This window comes from Lynx canadensis, chromosome B1 (assembly GCF_007474595.2).
Source record: "Lynx canadensis isolate LIC74 chromosome B1, mLynCan4.pri.v2, whole genome shotgun sequence".
NCBI classification, from domain to species: Eukaryota; Metazoa; Chordata; class Mammalia; order Carnivora; family Felidae; genus Lynx; species Lynx canadensis.
In genome coordinates, this window is record NC_044306.2 from 4,739,517 (window position 1) to 4,757,248 (window position 17,732).

Sequence of the window (17,732 nt, forward strand, 5' to 3'; positions counted from 1 at the left end):
TATTCACGTCAGTGTTTTGTGTGCTGGAAACAGGGAATGACTGAGAAAGACAATGAGAGAAGACTCACTCACAGCGGGTCACAAGTGAGTAGCGCACTTTCAGGAGAATGGTACTTGGACAAGTGTTACGATGGCCAGAGATAAGACTGGATCCATTAGTCGGGGTAAAGCACAAGGCGGCAGAATTTTCTGTCTGCCTTGGCTTTGAAATTGATAGTTTCTACCACTGTGTCCCTACAAAGTCCCATCACTCGTCCTGAGACCATCCGCTAAGAAATTAATTAAAAGTATGCACTAGCACAGGCCTTCTACCCCTGACATTAAGATTACTATTTCTCACTCCACAAAAGCAAAACCTATTTGACTAACCAAATTGCTCGTGCTGTGGGCAGACCAAATTTTATCCTTTCTTTGATTTGAAATCAACATAGAAGCCTACCTTAAGTTTGCAATATTTTGGTAAGTTGTTGTGAATCCCCCAAATGCAACATACAAAGAAGTAAAACTTCTACTGGAGAATGGCCAGTGTGACCAGACCCGTAAAGAGGGCACATTGAGGATTTATGGTTGGGTGAGAGAAGGCTGAGGTCTAAACTGGCAAGCATTTGAACTGGGAGCATAATGGATGGGAAATGCCTCTTCAAGACAAATATTTTATTTATTTTATTTTTTTAAGTTTACTTCTTTATTTGGGGGGAGGAGGGGGAGAGAAAGAGAGAGAATCCCAAGCAGGCACTGCACTGTCGAGGCAGAGCCCGATGTGGGGCTTGAACTCAGGAACGGCGAGATCCTGACCTGAACCTAAGTCAAGAGTTAGATGCTTAACCAACTGAGCCACTCAGGTGCCTCAAGACAAGTGTTTTACTGCATCACATTATGTTACATGCCATGCAGTAATCACACTGTTTAAGTATACATACAGTAATCATATCCTACAATGCACATGTTTTTAAAACTTCTAACTTTTTACACTAAATATGAAAAAAGAACTTATTATTTTATGTTTTAACACGTTTTAAAATATATTTTTAACGTTTATTTTCGAGAGAGAGAGAGAGAGACAGAGTGTGAGCGGGGGAGGGGCAGAGAGAGAAGGAGACAGAATCCAAGGCAGGCTCCAGGCTCTGAGCTGTCAGCACAGAGCCCCACGCACGGCTTGAACTCATGGACCCTGAGATCATGACCTGAGCTGAAGCTGGACGCTTAACTGGTGGAGCCACCCAAGCACCCCAGCACTTACTATTTTATTCAGGCTTTTAATACTGTAGACATTAGTTTGAAATATGTTCAGTGATTTCCCAATCACACACAAACACATGCATGCACATACATTCTATTCTGTCTGCATATAATGTTAATGTGTCTTTTTATTTATCAAAGGTATTCTAGAAGCAAAGATCCTTAATCTGAAAGATTCAGGCATTTGGACTTTGCATAAGCAAAACCCACATTTTTCTTGGAAAATGTAACATTTTAGACAGTTAACATTAAACAGGCTGTTTCTTGAATGATGATTGAACCACCATATAAATAATAGTCTATGCTGAATGTGGACATACATGTAGACAAGGGGGGGGCACAGAAAGACACGATGAAATCTGTCCTTTTGGAAAGTCCTATGGCATGTTAAATAAATTGAGAAAACTTAACAACAGATGCATTGATAATGAAAGAGAGAAATGATATCTGAATTTAACTGTGCATCATTTTATCGGCTCTTTTAAAAATAACAAAACAATGATACTGCTCTTAATAAAAAGAAAAGTATTCCTTTGGGAAAGAAAAAGAGACAAGAAATGTAGCATTTGGAAGCTGCCTTTGAATTAAGTAACTTTTAAAAAGGTGATGCAATTTAGATTTACCTTTATCTAGAAGCATTTTGAACTGACATTGTAACTTTCTTTTTTAAAATATCAGTACATAGATACTGTTCAGATAAAACACATCTTTTATGTCTGGGGGAAGAAAGTAAGTCTAATACAAAACTTCAGAAGAAAATAAGTATGAAGGAGACAGTGGTAGGATACAAACTATTAGAGACGAGAAGGCAATGGAACAGAATGATATGGCTGTGGCAAGATATTTTTCACATACAAGTTGCAATTTCAGGCATGCAAAATTAAAAGTAAAAAAAAAAAGCCTGTTTATTGCAAAATGTAGTCCCAAAACAATGCATGCAATATACAGGCATCATATAAAAAGCCTGGTTATTTTATTTTACTGTTTTCATTCATTTTGACATAGGTTACAATGATGAGAAGAAATCTGGGGATAAATGGTTTATAACTCTGCTCCACAATTGTTTGTAGGCTTTTCCCACCACTACTGGGGGGTCACTTACTATTATAAAACTTTTATTATGCTACCAATTTGAAATGTTACATAAGATGATGTGATTAGAGGAAATGCTAAGAACTAATCTTGACTTCAAACCCTACTTGCTTGTTTTCCTATCTTGTACATCCCTTGCATCAGGAAGTGGTATAATGCTTTGCTGCTTAGGGCTGTTACTTCAAAAGAGCTACCAAGGGCTCAGTCAGTTACGCATCCAACTCTTGATTTTGGCTTGGGTCATGCTCTGAAGGTCATGGGATCCAGCCCCACTTCGAGACCCACGTTGGGCTCATGCTGAGTGTGGAGTCTGCTTGGGATTCTCTTTCTCCCTGTCTTTCTTCCCCTCCCCCAATCGCTTGCTTGCTCTCTGTCTCCCTCTCTGTCAAAATAAGTAAATAAGCATTAAGGAAAGACCTACCAAAGTTTTGACGAGTGAATGCACTTAAGACTCTGGTTTTCAAGAGCTAGAAAACCACTATCTTATGGAAAATAAGGACACTCTGCAAAGTTAAATGGGGATCTGGAAGATGCCAAAAGAACGACCTGCACAAGTGTTACTTAGAACGGATGTGACCTGTTGTCGTTTCACGGAATTTAGCTGCAGAAATCCATACAGCTGTATTCCAGGGTGCCCCATCAGCTTGACTTCAATAGATTCTTGAGTAAAAGGAAGTCTGTACGTGTTTGCCAGGCAGACACAAGGACGAAATAGTCCGCTGTGGTCAGGGTCAAGAAATAGAGACATCGATGCAGTGCTTCACCGTGGTGCTGCGATTCGCAGTTCTCAGAGGAGGTTGGTGGGGTAGCACCCGAAAGCTGTCTACCATGATGCGTGGACAGATATGTAACGTCACATTGCCCGAGCGGAAAATCGTGTTTCCTTGCCTCTGCCTGTTTCTCCTTAGAAAAGCATATTCTTTTTTCAATAAGTCAAAATCTTTTCCTGATTTCAAAAAGATAATTACTTGAAATGCTGATCGTAGAATTGAATTACAGAGGCTCTGGATCAGAAATGTATTGCCTACAAACCCAAGAACGAATGCAGCATACCAAACCGGAAAACTCTGAAGCGAGGTCATTTCCTCATGGTGATTTCCAATATCCACACTTGTCAGATGAGAACTGTGAGATGGACTACATTCATAAATTAGAGGGCAATGGCAGTCCCATCTGAGCAGCTGTAATTAAGCCCTTTGATTCCTGAGAATGTTCTATAACCTAGATATACACATTGGCTCAAGAATTGCTCCCATCTCAAGGTTATTCAAAGTACGATTTTCAGCGAGTCAAAACAAGGCAACAGTTTTTAAAATGTGTTTTCTTACTTTAATAACAATACACGTACCATATTAGCACCGTGGAATAGAGTTCGTTTTAGACAGAATCTTACAAGCACGCCAAAGTTTGTATCAAATGTCTCAACACACGCACTTACTCTTAAGCCATCAATCACTGCCAATATGGAGTAATGGATTTAGTTTAATGCGTGCGAATCTTCCAGAGAAAATAAACATCCTGCACACATTTACAAAGTGGTCTTTATTTACTTTTGAATCTGCACCTGATATAATTCTATGTAAAAGTGACATTTAAACGTACACCGACAACAGCAAAAATAGAATTCTGTAAGTGCAAAAGATTAAAACTATAACTTAAAACTATAAAACATTACAGTTAAATCATTTTTGAATTTTATTTTAAGAGTATGACTAGTCTTATAGGTTTATTTAAATGCTCTCATATTTGGCTGGGAGAGGGATGTTACAGCTTCATGTTTGGAGCATTTTCCTCAAAGGTGTCTAGAAGGATTCTTCCACAGTCAGCCTTGGAAAATGAAGTGATCAAAAGATCCAGTAGGAAGATGGAAAGACGTTTATTTAATTGATGGGAACACCGCTCTCACACAACAGCTATGGCATACCATTTTGTACAGCACATGGAAAAACTCCAGGTTTGGTCTGGAACTGATTGTAGAGCAGGAGTTTAAGAATATGGACCTTTCATCGATATTTCATGAGCAGCCCTGGGAACGATGCAGCACACTGTTATGTGAGTGCTCTGAATTGCTAGTTTGTGAACCCCCACTAACAGTGTGAACACTTTTTTAAGGAAATGTTTATTTTATCCTTTATTTTAGGAAAATAACGTCTGCAAGAAAAGACTTATTCTCTGAACCATGAACTGTGTAGAATGGGTACAAATGAATTATTTTATTTTTTTAAGTGTATTTATTTATTTTGAGGGATAGAGAGAAAGAGAGCAGGGAGGGGCAGAGAGAGAGAGAGAGAGAATCCCAAACAGGTTCTACACTATCACGGCAGAGCCCAATGTGCGATGTGATCTCATCAGCCATGAGATCATGACCTGAGCCAAAATCAAGAGTTGGATGGTCATCTGACTGAGCCATGCAGGTGCCCCCAAATGAATTATTTTCAAGATAACATTTCACTTCAGTATGAGGTATCTGGTTGAATTACCATCTACGCCAAAATAACATTTTTTTCTTCTACAGTGTAGATGTTCTACCCCGGTATTCCTGATCTGTGGAATAGCTCACAGCAAGAATCATCGCTCCCACAGAAATTCTAGAGCTGCCAAATGTGTGCAAGCCTGGTGAATGGGCACTCTAGTGTTCTTGGTTGTTGGATCGTATAATCTGTGTGCAACAATTTCTGCAAAGCCTGTCATTTCTGTCAGCACAAATAGCTCATCTTCACCACGGAAAGGAAAAGACATTGGTCAATAAGGTGATTAGCTAAACCATCTTCCACCAGAAGACAGAAGGCTTCATACTCTTACCGGTTTCTCAAGTTCACAGACTTTGGATACTCTCATTTTTGTTTTTATTAAAAAGGGAACAAAATATCATTCTCACGTAGTTTTTTTTTTCTCTTCCTGACTTACACTTTATCACCTTGGATAACATGATATATGACTAAGATTTGGCCAGTGGGTTCCTGAATCTTACCTAATACAATCCTAAGAAAGTAAACATTTCTGTGTGCAATCCTCACTGGATCCAGAGATCATAGGAAGAGCCAACACAAACAAATAAAAAAAGCTCTGCGACACAGAAAAAAAGGGACAAGTCTCACTCATTATACCAAGAGATTCCTACACGGCACTGATTTCCCAGTAAAATGAATAAAATTCAAGTCTTTGAATTTGGGAATTAATCTGCAAAAGAGGACATGTTCACTTTCATATAATCCACATGTACTTCACACAACTCACGAGGTTTCTTAGATGTTTTTAAAAAGATTCAAGATTTAAGTCCCCCCCCCCGCCCTTTTTTCCCCTTTGGATGACACACCCTTTGCTCAGGCATCAGGGCTTGACAGATGATCAGCAGTCAATGTCAAACGAACGTTTTCAAGTACCCAGTGGAAATCATTGGTGTGTGCTATCCAAGAGATGATAACTTCCAGAAATGTCACATGCATATCCATTCATATGTTTAAAAAATTCTCTATGGAAGTGATGGCTTGGATATGTCTAAAACTATGCATTAAAATTTGAATGAGTGGATTTTGCCCGCTGAAAGTCATTCATGGGCACAGATACTTTGGACTTCCCTTTACCTGATTACCTGGTCCCCATAGCTTTCCTTGCGTGCCTCATGAATTTGCAACTGATCCTCAAAGTTTGCTTAGAATGTGCCCTTTTAAAAAAAGTTCCACATCTTTGCTTGCTTCTCTAGGCAGATTTAAACCCTCTCTTCTCTTTACGGCGCAGAGCTACCCCTCCAGCAAGGCAGCTGGGAAGCACTGAGATTATCTCTTTCTATGTCTCAGCTCCTCCCTCAGACCACACTAGACTTTTCCAACAGCAAGTCCTGACTCTGACCTGCTTCAATGACCATCCTACTGAATAGCTCCATAGCTGTGTTTGTGGAGGCAGGCAGCAAGGACATTAATAATTTCTACGATGACCATCCATATGAAACAAAGTCCTCACAAGTGGCAGGGAACATGCTATGTGTTTACTCATATACACTCCTCAGAAATGAACAGGTAATACTGTCCCCCCCTCCCCCCAGTGCATAAAGGAGAAAACAGAACAGTTAGAAACACAGACTTAGGAATCGACCCAACCTGTCTGTACACAGGTTCTCAATCACAGCACCACACTGCTTTACAGCCTTTTAGAATCTCACTGAATGAATGATGAGAGAGAGCCCATGTTTACACTGAAGGATTTGACTTGAACATTGAGATCCTACTTGAATATCATTTCCTCCATTGGGTCTGCCTTCAGGTCGGCCACTTTCCCATTACAGGGAATTCTAACTGCACTTTCTCCCACATAGTTCAGACGGTGGCCTAACACTCAGCACGTGGTTTCACAGTTATTGTCCTAGACTGTGAACATCTTGAGGGCTGGGAAACTGCTTTTCTTCCTCTCTGGATCATTGTGCCTTAATATATATTTGCTGAAATAACTGGAAAAAATTAACATTCACTCATTAAAGTGCAGGAAAATGCAGCTTTAGATGTCACTGCTGGCCTCATTCATCTCTTAGGCTGGTGGCTGTACATTAGAACGATCTAGAGAGCTTTATAAATGCAAATTCCATTATGGGCATTCTGATTGCATGGGCGGAGGCTTGAACTATCTAATCAAAAAGTTCCCTTCAAATGTGAATGCAGACTCAGGTTCTGTGATGGCTTTGATGCTCTGCATTGCTATTTATTCATGTATATTCAGATGAACCCTAGATGCTGGGGTGGGGGGAAGCCTCCTGAGAAAGCCAACCCTGCTCATAGTGGAAACTGGTGTTTGCTTTTTTATAGACCGCAACTTCCTAGTTTTGTTTTGATTTTTTATACAGGCGCCCTGTATAGCAGCAGGTGCATATAGACATTTAATGAGTATTTAATGACATGCTGAGCATGATTTAGTGTACTGGACAGGTAACACAATGAAGGATAGCTCAAAGTTTGGAGATGTTGACTCCAACATTGGCTACCTTCCACCTATGTAACTTTAATAATCTGTCAGAGTTTGTCAGGAAATTTTAAAAATAAAAGCTGCTGTGTTGTTTTGTTTCATTTTCCAATGTGGTCTATTTTCTCCACTTACGTACTGTATTAGCTTAGTGTTGCTGCATAACATATTAACACCAACTGGGCAACTTCAACCAGCACAAGTTTATGACGTTAGCGTTTCCTGGGCACAGGCATCTGGGCATGTCTTGGTCTAACAGTGAGCACATCCGGTTGACTTCCAACCCCCTCCAGGCTGCTGTGTTTATCATGTACCTTAATCCGGGGAGTGGCCAGTCTATTACCATTTGTCATAAGAAGTAACCGAATCAAGGGAGGTAATGTTGAGATAACTCAGATTCAGAGGTTGCGGCCATACTCAACAGGAAGGAATATGCAGGGATTTCATACCCTGGGTCTGGAATCATGGACGCGGTCAGAATTCTGCTTACAGTGCCTTCCTAGGAATCTGTACAATTCCAGAAGCTCCAGTTTCAACCCTTAGACCTAGTTCTCATTGAGGGTCACAAGCTTCAATTTTTACATACCCCGATTTTCTTTACTTCAACAAGTTTTAAGTAAAAAATATAATATTTAATTTCCTTCACATCTTGGTGGTTGTTTTTATTTAGATATTCTAACAATAGGCCTTGCAGAGAGGCTTGGAGATGTTGAATTCTAAGAGACCAATGTCCTTGAGCCACACTGGGGTAGGTTTTTATTTGAAATACAAGAAATCAAAAGAAAAGCACCTATTTAAAGTTTTTCTGTAAGCCCATTTGCCAACACGAGCAGATATTAATCCTCAGGGTTATAAAATCCGTTAATGATTTTGATTTCTTTTTCTTGCAGAGTGTGAATACATTAAGAGTTTATGCGATTATTCTCCATCATTATTATATTTTACTAACTAAACTCCCGGGATTTTTCTCACCTTCAGCATTTGAGGCTCAGCTTTTCCCCCCAACAACTTGTTATGCTCTCATTCTTCTGTCTTCTATGCTGATGGTTCAACTAAAGGAGATCAGCTGTAGGTCTAGTGGCTCAGCACAAGAGGCCCTGGGGCAGCGTGCCCAGACAAGAATACAAGCTCTGCCACTTATGACCAACCCTGTGCTTTATTTGTGTGATAGCACAGACCCTATCTTCCTTGGCTATTGTGAAAGCCCAAAGAGTCGATACTTGTAAAATATTTGGGACACTGCCTAGCACATCATAAGCATCACATAAGTGTTTACAGTTATCCTAAGCTTACATTCACATTCTCTTCACTTTTATCTCAATGCCAGAGTTTTCCTCTATACCCTGTCTCCTTTTTCTCTGCACTCTTACTCTTTTGAACACATTGAATTAGTTCTTTATCATCTTTTATGATCAGTGCTGTATCTTGAACATTTCATAGTTATTCCTCAGAACAAAATTTAATTTAACTCTCTGCCCAGTCCTCCATCTTGAAACTTAAATGTTCTCATTTTTACGTGACCATATCCAACAGTCCAAATTGTGTGTCAAACATTATGTTTCCAATATTGAACTTTCTATGATAAAAACAACAAACTTGTAGGCAATATATAACAGGAGAAAGAAGGAAAACCTTCTTCCCAGTGACACCCACTGTATACTTTTAGTCTGCATGCCTAAACACAACCCTTACATATTTATTTTTAGAGAAATGCAATCATACGATTTGTGCTTCTGTGAAAGCAGCTTTTTCCCTTAACTTTATGATAGTGCACTTTTTAAAGTTTACTTATCTTTGAGAGGAGGGTGGAGCAGAGCGAGAGGGAGAGGGAGAGGGAGAGAGAAAATCTCAAGCAGGCCCCGCACTGTCAAGGCAGAGCCTGATGTGTGGCTTGAACTCATGAACCCTGAGATCATGACCTGAGCCAAAATGAAGAGTTGGACGCTTAGCCCATTGAGCCATCCAGGTGCCCTTATGTTTGTGCACTTCTATGTGAAATATGAGTCTATACTGCCATTCCAATTGCTGAGTGGTATTTGGTTGTGTAGGTGTACTGTGGTGTAACATTCCGCTATTTTCCAGTTGTTTACGATTTCTAACACATGCGTGTACATGCACACCCACATATGCACAAATCCAGACTGATCATGAATGTGCTCTATGTGCTATACCTTAGATCCGTCTTCATCCTTGAATGTTTTCTAAAAACCAGTACTTAGAAGTGAGACTTACTGTGAAGTGCATCATTAAGATTTTCTGCATGTTGTTACATTTTTACTAAAATATTATTCCAATTCATGATCTGATGACAGTATGTGTGAGAGGCGGTGTCACCTCCCCCACGCCAACACTGAAAGCTGTCATTTGAATTCAACAGTAGTGGTGTCACTTCTCTAATGGGCCTTGTACTTGGTCAGCCATCTCTCACATCACAACACTAACTAACACCTGACAGGATGCTAAAAAGCTCCCTAGCTCATGACACAGGAGGAAGTGATGGGTTGAAGGAAAGTAGTCTTCTACGAAGTTTCACATTTAGTTCAGGTTAAAGAGATACCAAATGGATAAAGAAAACTGATCTAACACCATCATCATACCTGAAAGTACAGAACAAGCCACATGTTGCAAAAGATCATACATTTTTTCAAATCTTGTGTTTTTAAGACATGAAAGCATTGAAATGAAATGTTTGCAATTTATCACTTATCTTTTTGCTTGAGAAATTTCCTAGAAAACTTTGTCTTTCTCTCTCTCTCTTTTTCACATATCACTCATGATTTTTTTTTGAGTGCTCTTGTGTCATTTCCAATCTCTTTCTAGGATAGTGGCTTAAAGAATGATTTCTAAAATATGGTAAGATAACATAGTCTTCTGTGGGAGAGATTGCGAATTTTAAGTATCTGCTTCTTTTTGTCTTTATGCAAGTTCTCTTACAAGATTTGCCTCAAAAAAAGAGAGTCTTGGAGTGATGTCAGCAAAATGGTAGGCTAGGGCAACTCTAAGCTCTCAGTCTTCTACGGAAACACTAAAAAAACCCAAGCAGAGTCAATTTTGTTGGAGTTCTGAGAAGAGTCAAGAGTTTACATGAAATAAACAATGGCTTAATCAAGGAAAAAGAAACGCCTTCAAAATAACAGGTACTTTTTCTTGCCCTAGTCTCACTCCCCCCTGCCACAGTGACCACCCTTCTCCCTGGATCCTTGAACCTGAGCTAGCAGAGCAGACTTATCTGTGGACTGTTCTGCAGGACTCCTGCAACGTGTCTGTAGGACACCTGAAGGAAGGACACAAGGACTTTGTCTCTGTTTCAACTAATGTAGAACTCGGGTAAGAAAAAGGGCAGGTATTGGGCATTTAAACATTAAAAGCTCAAAGCAGACTTTAAATCAAATAAGGTGACAAGAGGCAAAGAAGGACATTTTACATTAATAAAAGTTTCAGGGGTATCTGGGTGCCTTAGTTGGTTAAGTGTCCAACTCTTGATGTCAACTCAGGTCACGATCTCACGGTTTGTGAGTTCCAGCCCCATGTCAGGCTCTACGCTGACAGCGTGGGGCCTGCTTGGGATTCTCTCACCTTCTCTCTCTGCCCCTACCCTACTCATGCTCTTCCTGTCTCTCTCTCTCTCAAAATAAATAAATAAACTTAATTTTTACAAAGTTTTTATACATTGAGAAGGGATAACAGTTATATTTCCATACCTAAAAACGGATACTCACATTATACAAAACAAAATTCTAACAGAATTAAAGGGAGAAATAGACAGTTTTAAAATAATTGTTGCAGACTTCCATTCCCCACTTTCACCAAGGGATACAGCAGCCAGACCAGAAGCTACAGCAGGAAAAGAGAGGGTCTGGCCCCACAATAAGCCAGTTTGACTAATGCACATATGCAGAACTCTAGCCAACAACAGCAAAACACTCATTCTTCTCAAATGTCTAGAGAGCATTCTCCAGGATAGACCATATATTAGGCCACAGAAGTGTTAATAAATGCATAAAAAATTGAAGTCATACAAAATGCTTTTTCTGATCATAATGCAGGGAGACTAGACATTAATAGCAGAAGGAAATCTGGGAAATTCACAAATGTGGAAATTACACAACCCACCCTTAAACAGACAACGGGTCTGGGAAGAAAGCACACAGGAAATTAGAAAATAAATTGAGATAAATGAGAACAAAAACACAATGTCACAAAGCTTGTGGGATTCACCGGGACAGGGACATGCAGGGGAGAAGGCCACGTGAGGGTGCAGACAGAGACTGGAGGACCCCCCCACACCCCAGCTAGAAGGGGCAGGAGAAGTTCTCCCCTAGAGCCGAGAGAAACCCTGCACCCCGTCATTTGAGAGCTTGGGGCTCCAGGGATGTGAGAGAATACATTTCTCTTGCTTGAGCCACTAAGTTTGTGGTAATCTGTCCTCTCAGGTTCCATGTCAACCCCCTTGAATGACAAGTGGTCAGCTTCTGTCAAAGGTCCAGGGACTTTTCTTTGATTCCTCTACCTATAACAGCTTATAGCTTCCTTTTTATTTTTCACACTATCAAAATTGTCTCAATTTAGCCACTACTGGCTAATGGCCCAAACATAAGCTCTGATCCCTGAAATTTCAACATCATCATTAAGCCTTTGGCACAAGATTTAAAGTGAGGATGTGTTTTATCTTGCTTCTTTTATGTCTTTGAAGCCCCACTCATCAAAGTGTGTAGGAAATAATAAAGTGGTTATAGACTTAATTGCATTACCTTATATGATAAATTCATCTAAATGAAATAATCAGCAAGAATGCTACCTACTCAGTAGAATCTGTAATATTTGGATCTCCAAGTCTCTTAAAACAGCTCAACTATAATAGTAAACAGATTGGCATTTCCAAGTCTCTGGGTGGATTTAAAAGTTAGAAAAAGATACATAGGCATCTTAATAAGCATACTGCACTCCTGGTCGTGCAATAAGAAATTTTCCCATGAAAAATAATACAGGCTAGATATCACCTACCACAAGTTGGTACTATGCTAGTGGAAAATATGTCACATTTTCTTCCCCAAATGCAAGCTCTGGATCACCACCTTCCCTTTGTTGCAACAAAATGAACAAAGGTACAAGGAACACAGTACACATGCCTCATGGCGGTCAAAGTGTAGCGGCGGAAACAGATTTCACTCCAGCTGGTTTAAACAGAAAAAGATTAATGGCAAAATATTAGATGGCATCTGGAAGTTTTAGGAGTGCTGAAAAGACAGATGCTGGCCTAAATTTCCAGAAACAACTCCAAAAGTCCCCACCTGAATATATGTTCCCAGGTAAGCTTCAGCTCTGTGTCTGTCAGAGGGCTCACTCTGCAACACTAGAAACCATCACTATGGCTTCCAGCTCCAGAACCACAGTTGGTTGTTGTTGTTGTTGTTGTTGTTGTTGTTTTTCAATCCACATCCTCACATAATCCAGTTCTGAATTCAGAACCCAGATAACGTGCACTTTGCAAAAGGGTCTGGGAACTGTGAGAAATAGAGGCTTGTTGTTTAAGCCACCCACTCGATGGTATTTTCGTTATGGCAATCCAAACTGACTAAGACAATATGCAATCATGCCATGTGCAAATAAGCCCAACTTATCTCTCCCTTTCCAATCTGTATGCTTTCTATTTCTCTTTCTTGCCTTACTGCACTGGCTGAAACACCCAACTCTGTGTTAAATTAAGAGTGGTGAGGGCAGACATCCTTATCTTATTCTATTATAGGAGACATGTATTCAGTCTTTCAAAATTTGTGTTTCTTTTCAAAATTTAAGATTAAGTAGACTTTTTGTGTGTTTTTCAGATGCTCTTTATCAAGTAGAGAAAGTTACCTTTATTCAGACTTTTCTGATAAGTTTTATCGTGAATGAGTGGTGGATTTTGTTAAAGGCTATTTCCACATTGACTAAATGATTATGGGCTTTCTTCCTTAGCCTGTAAATATAGTGGATTACATTGATTCATTTTTTAATATTGGACCAGTCTTGAAACTTTAAAATAAACTACTTTTCCATGGTGTATAATTCATTTTATATAATGGTGATTTCTGTTTGGTACTACTGTGTTAATGATTTGTATACTTACATTCAAAATAGATTTCATAATAGGTTTTCGTCTGTAATTGTTTTCTGTGTGTGTGTGTGTGTGTGTGTGTGTGTGTGTGTTTATTTTTGTACTGTATTTTCTGGTTTTATTATTAGAATAAGACGAGTTTCATAAAGTGATTCATGAATTACTCACTATTCTAATTTCTGGAAAAGATGAAATGGAACTAGAGTCAATTATTATTTAAAGTTCTGTTATAAATCTCCAGTGAAATCACCTGAGTTTTATTTTAATCTATGAATTAAAATTCCCTAATAGATGGAATAGGACTATTGAAATAATTTACTTTATGTTGAGTGGGTTGTGATCATTTGAATGTTTTTTTTTCCTTAGAGGAAATGGTTCATTTTAGCAATGTTTTCAAACTTACATGTGCAGAATCGTTTGAGGTATTCCCTTATTTTTCTACTGATGTCTGAAGATCAGTGTTTCATTCTTCACAGTGGTAATTTTTTCTACTTTTTTTGTCAGTTTTGCTAAACATTTCTTAAGTTTTATTAATTTTTCCAAAAAAATAAGCTCTTTGTTTATTCATATTCTGGTTGATTTTACTTTTTTAATTTCATTGATTTATGCTTCTCTTTATTTCTTCCTTTCCTTGTTTGCTTTATTTTGTTTTCTTTTATGTTCTTGAGGTGGAAGCTTACATTATTGATATCATGTGTATACTTTATTGTAATGTATGAATTTGCTGCTATAGATTTACTTCTCTGCTTTTTCACAGTTATTGATAATTTTTAATTTTCATTTTCAATCACTTCAATGTACTTTTTAAGGCTTTCTCTACCCTTGTATTATTTTGAAGTATGTTGTTTAGTTTCCATGTGTTTGAAAATGTTTCTGTTATCTATTATTGTTTTCTACTTTTATTTTATTGTGATCAGAGAACATATCCTGCATGATTTTAATTATTTTAATTTTTTTCAGCCATGTGCTATGACCTAGGGTATGAAATATCTTGGTGAGCTATTTGAACATATTTTACAATTCCATTTTGATCTGTAGTGATTTTATGTGTATCTCTGTACAGCTTTTTAAAGTACAGCTCTCAGTATTATATCATAAATATAAAACCTTATCTATTGGTGTTATTTTGCCATTTTGAGTAAAATTAAAAACAAAAAGAACTCACCTCCTTGTAGGTCCTTTTACCTTTTCCCATTTATACTTGTCTTAAGTCTTTCCTCTCTATCTAGTGTTAAAACTTTTGCTTTAATGAAAACATATAGTTTAGAAACCTTAAAAGGAGAAAGAAACTATTGTGTCATCCACAATTTTGCTTTGTGTATTGTCTTTTTTTCCTTTTTTTTCCCCTTTTTTTTTCTTCCTGATGTTCTAAATTTCCTTCTTTCATGGTTTCTTTTCTGTTTAGAGATGTTTCATTAGCTATTCTCTTAGGATAGGTATTCTGGTGTCAAAGCTTTCAGTTTTCCTTCATCTGAAAATCTCTTGATTTCCCCTCATACCTGAAGGATATTTTCACTGAATATAGGATCCCGGGCTGACAGGTGACAGTTATTTTATTTCATTACTTGAGAAATATTTTGCCACTTCCCTATAGCCTTCCCTATTTCTGATGAGAAATACTATATCATTTTTATCTCATTGTAAGTTTTTTTTCTTGAATCAAATAAAAAATATATAAAATTTCTGCAAAGAAACAGAAAATTCCACCAAGAAATAGAAGGTATAAAATAGAATCAAGTGGAAATTTTCAAACTGAAAATATAATAAGTGAAATAAAACACTCCATGGATGGCCTAACAGCAGAAAGGAGTAGTAGTAAAATGAATCAGAGAAGTTAAAGATAGAAAAATAGAAACTGTCCAATATGATAAACAGAGAGAAAGTAAACTGGAAAGCAATGTAGAGCATTGAGACTATAAAAAAGACCTAATATATGTATCATAACATTCAAGATAGAAAGGAGAAAAAGTGTCAGACTTAAAAAAAATCCAAAAAATTACAGCTGAAGCCATAATTGGTAAATAACAGAAACCTACAGATCAGGGAAGCATAGCATTCCCAAATAGGGTAAACTCAAATATATCCACAGTAAGACATACCACAACTAAATTTATGAAAACTAAAAGAACTACTACTTATTTTTTAAAATTCAATTTGCATCTTCCCTTCTCTAGGAAATGACCCTCTAATACATTCCCCCTCCGAGGGAATTCAGTCTTCCCTCGAAGACTGCAAGATTAGGCATTATTCCTCCAGACTTCCTAATAACCTTGACCATTCCTTAATGGACCTTTCCATCAATTAGAAATGACTGAAATTCTAAAAAAACAGAATATATGACTCATATTTTCATAAGCAATAACATTTTTTTTCTCATGCACAAAAATAGAGAGTTAAGAGGTTTCACTATTGATGCAAATCTCTGTTATACCAGAGATCTTGGCCAGCATTTTGGCAATTACCTTGCCTTTCACCCTTGTTGCAAGACAGGTACTGTAAGGTGTAGTCCTCTTATCTTTAGATTATCACCTCAGACGTGCAGGAGGAATGGCCAGAAAAAGGGAAATTTACTTTCAACATGGAGAAAAGTACTTTCTAAAGCATCCTTCCATCAGATTTTCACCAGTAACTTACGTAGCTTCCAGGGAGGTTGTCAAACATGTATTTTACCCCTAGCTTTATTGTGGGAGGTGACAAAGGAGACAGGTTTGAGAATGGCTTTTGGAGAGTCAGTCACAATCCTAATGATGCTACACTTGTATTTTCATTGAGCAATTTCTCTTCTACATCAAATTTTCTTGAAGATATATACTAAGTACTTAATATGTGAATTTTTAATAAGCTTATGATGAGTGTCTGGGCAATGTTTCTACAATTTGTGTAGTGATTATGCGCCAGATGATGTTTGACCTAAAGAATTAAAACACAGTATTTCAGTTATCCTCATGAAATATAAATTATAATTTTCATTTTTGTAATTAAGGTTACATGAAGTTCTAACTTACCCTAGGTTAAAGAGTACATTAGTGAAGAAGTCATTCATTGAGTCATTCATCAACCCAATTTATTGAGTCATTCATTGAAATCAATGAATTCATTGAATAGTGAGATCATTCATTGAATCCATTAAAAAATATGTTTTCAAAGGCATTTTCATTTGGTATCAGTCATTTCGCCCCCAGAGCCTAGCACTGCTCGTGCAGCATGATGAGCCTTGGTAAAATTAATAAGTTCATGGGAATAGAGTAAATGTCAGGCATGAATTCATATGAAAGAGAAGGACAGAATGAACACAGAATAGTTATTTTTGCTTGTTTATATTCTGTCATCCTGTTTACAATTTCATTTCTCTCATCACTGTCTTATCATATCTATTCTAACATAATTTTATCATGTGTCCCAGCCAACTCGAAATTGATTATCAATTTTCTTATTTCTCCCTAATCCATACAGTTAATAAGTACAGGGCTAATTTCTTTTAAAATTTTCTTAATGTTTATTTATTTTTGAGAGAGAGAGAGAGAGTGAGAGAGAGAGAAAGAGAATCCAAAGCAGGCTCCAGGCTCTGAGTTGTCAGCACAGAGCCCGATGCTGGGCGTGAACTCACAAATAGCAAGATCATGATCTGAGCTGAAGCTGGACAATTAACTGACTGAGCCACCCAGGTGCCCCTCAGTATGGGGCTAATTTAGAGTATTCTTGTTCAATAGATTTTCAAATAGAGATAACGGGGATCTTATTTTTAAAGTTTCTGCAGCCGCAATCCAGTTCTAATTTCTATCCCAACTGCTTTGCTATTAAGCCTGAATGGTTTCAGTTGCACAATCAGATGATGCAGTCACTCAACTGGCTTTCATTTTAAAGCACTCAACCTAATAATGTATCTTCATGAAAGGACTGAGATTCCTTTTTTTAATATATTGGTATTTTTAGAATCATTCACTGTATTTTAAATTAATAAAAATTATAAATCATTTAAAAATTTTTAATGTTTATTTTTGAGAGAGAGAGAGAGAGAGTCAGAGTGTGAACAGGGGAGGAGCAGAGAGAGAGAGAGAGGGAGACACAGAATCCCAACCAGGCTCCAGGCCCTGATCTGTCAGCACAGAGACGAATGCAGGGGCTCAAAGTCATGAACTGTGAGATCATGACCTGAGCCGAAGTCAGAGACTTAACTGACTGAGCCACCCAGGAGCCCCAAAATCATAAAGCATTTAATATTTAGTCTCAATTTGCTTATATTAGTGGCTGTGCATTCCAGCATGGCCATCCTGGTAAGGAATCACAAAACCTCCTTTACTATACTTCTGTGATCAAAATTATTTAAGCCTTATGTTTTTCTCATTTACTCCACAAT